The sequence below is a fragment of the Suricata suricatta genome, chromosome 5 (assembly GCF_006229205.1).
Source record: "Suricata suricatta isolate VVHF042 chromosome 5, meerkat_22Aug2017_6uvM2_HiC, whole genome shotgun sequence".
Lineage (NCBI taxonomy): Eukaryota > Metazoa > Chordata > Mammalia > Carnivora > Herpestidae > Suricata > Suricata suricatta.
Window position 1 is genome coordinate 60,226,922 of NC_043704.1, and position 5,016 is coordinate 60,231,937.

A 5,016-nucleotide genomic window follows, 5' to 3' on the forward strand; every position below is an offset into this window, starting at 1 on the left:
AAAAACTTGAAACGACAAAAAAAGATTATACATTGCTTAGGTGAATGCTATCCATCTTCCAGTCAGCTCTAGAATGGCAGGGACACCATCGCGTTCACACAGAAGACACTCAAATGATTTATTAAGATTATCCTGGGGTACCTGGCTTCCTCACTCAGAAGAACATGTGACTCTTGATTTTGGGGTCACTAGTTCAAGTCCCATGTTGGGTATAGAGATGACTAAAGAAATACTAAACTTTTAAAAAGACTACTCCTATCTTCATTGATGTATATCTACCGTTGCCACGTATATGACTAATGTCTCTGCTCATATACTCTTTTCATTTATCCTGTGAGAGACTCACTGTACCTCCTGATTCTGAAGTCTTTCATCAAGAGTAGAAATTTTCCAGCCCTATTCTTTTTGAATGTTGCCTTTATGCTGATCTTCTGAAACTTCTATTGGATTCATAACAGACTCCTCTACTTTTCTTCTTATATCCTCAGCCATTCTCTTTAAAATGTTCTATCTTTATCTCTCAGTGGTACAGTGTGAATAACTTCCTCATATATATCCTTCAATTTACTGATTTTCTCCTTAGCTGATATTTCCCCTGTCCCCTGAACTTTTAAATTATTATTATTTCAATGGCCATATTTTTCACTTCTAACAGTTGAATTTGGTTGTTTTCCAAATCTGTCTGGTGTTTTTAAGAATGTCTTATCAGGGGCACCTAGGTGGCTCAGTTGGTTAAGTGACTGACTCTTGATTTCAGCTCAGGTCATGATCTCATGGTTCATGGGATGGAGCTCACAAACAGCGCCCTCTGTTAGCGCAGAACCTGCTTGAGATTCTCTCTATCCTCTCTCTGCCCCTCCCCTGACTCATGCACGCGCATGCGTGCATGAACATGTACGCACTCTCTGAAAAGAAAGAAAGAAAGAAAGAAAGAAAGAAAGAAAGAAAGAAAGAAAGAAAGAAAGAAAGAAAGATTTTTAAAAAGAATGTCTTATCCATTTATCACATGCTTAATTTCTTCTATTAAGTCTTAAATAATATCAGATAATGGTTTTATAGTCTTTAGCTAGTAGTTTTATCTAAAATTTTGAGGCAACTAATATGCTATTTATTGAATCTCCTTCTACTCACTCATAAAGTATTAAATTCAGGTCCCAAAGTTTCATTAGAAATCGACTACAGTTGTGGACTCTCAGGAATGTTTCTCTCCCCCACCACCCCAAGCCCAAGTTTAGAAAAGAAGCTTCCTTGTCTTCAACGGGCTAATATAAGTAGATTTTTTTCCTAACCTACCTTTCACAGAGTGTATAACTCTTCAAAAGTCATGGCTTTACAAGGATCTCTTCGTTCTAATTCATCCAAGACAGGTCTTCTATCCCAGTGTAGCCATTAAAGCTTTCCTCACAGAGACTAATAAACTCCTTAGGGCTGCCTCAGCATTAACTCATGTGCTTACAACTCTGGTCATCAGTTCTCTCTTCTTTTTAAGCCCTGAGGTAGTTCCTTTGCTATTTTGTGAGCCCAGACATTCAATTTAGAAACATGTCTGTAACATTTCATCAGCATTTCTGGGTACTTTGTAACAGGAGAGTTTTTAAGTTAAATGGTCCTCTTTCCATATTGCCAGAAATATTGGTTCCGATTCCCTTATAATTAAATCTAAAAGTACTGACATGTCTAGATTTTCAAACAAAATTTAGCTATACCTGAATTTAATGAATAAAATATGTTTTTCAAATCCACCAGAAACTAGAAAATAAGCTCATTCTTTTTTATCAGCTACCAAAGTCAAAGTCTAAAATATCCTTTTTAGCTTAAATAAGTTCAAGATACATTGTGTGGGGGACAATGTTTGATTATATAGAAAACACCTTTTCCAAAGTTGCCAAGGTATGTTACAGATATACTAATTAAGCCTCTTAGGTTTTGGTGTTTATTGTTTTTTGTAACAGTGAAACATGAATTAATCCTCATGGTGGATTAACTCTATATCATGTTTGTGACAAGTTATTATCTAGTAAGAAAGCTTATTTGTGAATAACATGACTAAGATCATGCTATAAGCCAATGAAAAGTACAGGGTCTAAACTTATGATTTCTTGTATAATTAGAAAAAACAGTTGGTTATGATCTCAAAAAATTCAACTCTAAATATTTTCCATCAAAACATAAGAATACTAGTTACTATTTGGATACATATATTGTTTCAAAATCTACATTTGTTTTATCCTTAAAATGTTTTAGAACAAAAATATGTTTTAAATGACAAATTTGAACTCTCCTACTCTTTCTTTTTTAAACTCTCCTACTTTCTTTTTTTCCCTGACTCCCTTCCTGATTCAAAGATCCGAAGGATGTGAGATTTCATATCTTCTTTATTCTATGTATATTTGCCAAGATTTTCAAATACAAACTCAAAGAATAACATGCCTAAAAAAATTCATTTTAGTTACACAATTCAGAAAACATTATAAATGTTTCCACTTTTAAAATACAATTATCAGGGCACCTGGGTGGCTCAGTTGGGTAAGCAGTCGACTTGTGCTCAGGTCCTGATCTCGCGTTTTGTGGATTTGAGCCCTGCATCAGGCTCTGTGCTGACAGCTCGAAGGCTGGAGCCTGCTTTGGTTTCTGTGTGTGTCTCTCTCTCTGCCCCTCCCCTGCTCATGCTCTGTCTCTGTCTCTCAAAAATAAATAAACATTAAAAAATTTTTTAATAAAATAAAATACAATTATCAAGTTAATCAGTTATTAACGAAATAAGTGTATACAAATGACAAATATTTTTAAAGGGATACTTTATATTAATGAAATACCAAGGTAAAAAGGAATGCTTAATATTAAGTACCTTACCCACAGCACTATTACTTCTATTAAAAAATCCAGGTAAAGGGTGCCTGGGTGGCTCAGTCAGTTAACTGTCTGACTTTGGCCTCGGTCATGATCTCATCCTTCCAGAATTTGAGCCCCGTGTCGAGCTCTGTGCTGACAGCTCAGAGCCTGGAGTCTGTTTCAGATTCTGTGTCTCCCCTCTCCCAGTCATCTTCGTGCTCACTCACTCTCTCTCTCTCTCTCTCTCTCTCAAAAATAAACAAACATAAAAAAATTTTTTTTTTAAGTCCAGGCAAGTATGTCATTTTCGAAACATAAGCAACAGGAAATCTCAAATGCTTTTTGCTACTTTCAGTGGTTACTAGCTCAACATCATGGAGAGAAGTTACATTAAATAAATGCATCTTCTGCAGACCTCTGTATGCTTTTCCTCTGGGACGTTATCTACCTAGAATCATCATTTTAGTCAGAGGAAAAAAGTGTTTCTGTTTTGTGGGTATTTTTAGTGTTTTTCTGTTTGTTTGGTTGGTTGTGGGTTTTTTAGCTGGGTATTTTTACTAACAGTCAAAGGGCAAAAGCATAAATATTTGTGTGCCATTAAGTTTATTTCAAGTTTATTCTCTTCCCTTTCACACAATTTTTGTTATAGTGGGACTTAAAAGTTATTAATAAAACTCATTTCCCACATAGTAGGATTAAATACTTTCATTTTTAAATACAAAAGAAAACAAATATAACAATTAAGATTCCTATCTTTATATTACAGGATTGGAATAGAAAATCTGCAGCTGTTGATCTCACTGTCCAGTGCTATGGTGACTTGATCTACCTTCTTTAAAGTCCTACTGTCAGCAGCTAACGACCCTGGAAGGAAAATAAATAAGTAAATAAAATTGAAAATGCTACTGTCAGAAAGACACTTACTAGCCAATCTGTTAAGCAGCACAAGATTAAATGGACAGAGGGGCGCCTGGGTGGCTCAGTCGGTTGAGCCGACTTAGACTCAGTCTCAGGTCATGATCTCATGGTTTGTGGGTTTGAGACCCGCATGGGGCTCTATGCTGACTGCTAGCTCAGAGTCTGGAGCCTGCCTCAGATTCTGTGTCTCTTTCTCTCTCTGCCCCTCCCCTGTTCACGCTCTGTCTCTCAAAAATAAATAAATATTTTTAAAAAGATTAAATGCATAGGGACTCACAGAAACCAGCCTCAGCAACAACACAAAAACATTAATAAACTTTGTTTCACTGTCTTGTATCCTTTTGCCAACTTTTCACATTTTTGTGTTTTGGGGGAATCATCAAAATATCTTTGCCCATATTACAAACAGCAGGTCCTCTTGTCTAGCATGTCTAGCACTTTTCGTCCCTTCTACCCCTCTTGAGGCAAGGTGCTCCCCAGGTAACATACTCCCACTCTATTTGCACAGAGTTTTTTACGACTGATATGCAGCTACCAGGAATGTAAATTAGGGGTACTTGCTACCCAAACACCCCATCCACATTTTTCCCTATTGATTCAAGACACGCTAATGTTGCAATACTATAGTCCAACCTCTCATTTTAGAAATGAGGCACCGGACAGGTTAAACAACATAGTCAAGAGCACCACACAGTGAAATCACAAGTCACAGAGCATACTCTATCTCAAATTTCTTGTTCCCATTCTCCATGTCATTCAATGATACCATGCTTCCCTCTCAATTCACTCTTCTGGAACAACTGAAAGATATGAGTTAATGACACTAGTGAGTTTTTCAGGTCCTGGGAGCTTAACTCTCTTGATAACAAAACTTTAAAAAGTTATCAATTCTTGGGGCACCTGGGTGGCTCAGTGGGTTAAGTGTCCGGTTTCAGCTCAGGTCATGATCGCACGGCTCGTGGGTTCAAGTCCCACACTGGGCTCTGTGCTAACAGCTCAGAGCCTGGAGCCTGCTTTGGATTTTGTGTCTCCCTCTCTCTCTCTGCCCTGCCTCTGCTCATGCTCTGTCTCTCTTTCTTACAAAAATAAATAAGCATTAAAAAATATTTTTAAAAAGTTATCAATTCTTCTTGGTAGAAACCTTCCAAAAGTGAAAAGCACAAATCCAGATTCCTTGGGTGTCCCAGTGAAATGGCCCTGACACTTTTTCAATTCTTTGGGTAACCACCGAGTCACGAGCCTCACGAATCTTCTCCTGCTGTAGTT

At 37.2% G+C, this 5,016-nt stretch overlaps 1 long non-coding RNA gene across 1 annotated transcript in view; it reads right to left on the minus strand.

The window, feature by feature from the left end:
• Window positions 1-5,016, minus strand: part of LOC115291744 — a 12,680-nt gene that overhangs the window by 6,333 nt on the left and 1,331 nt on the right. The gene's annotated exons all lie outside the window — the stretch shown is intronic.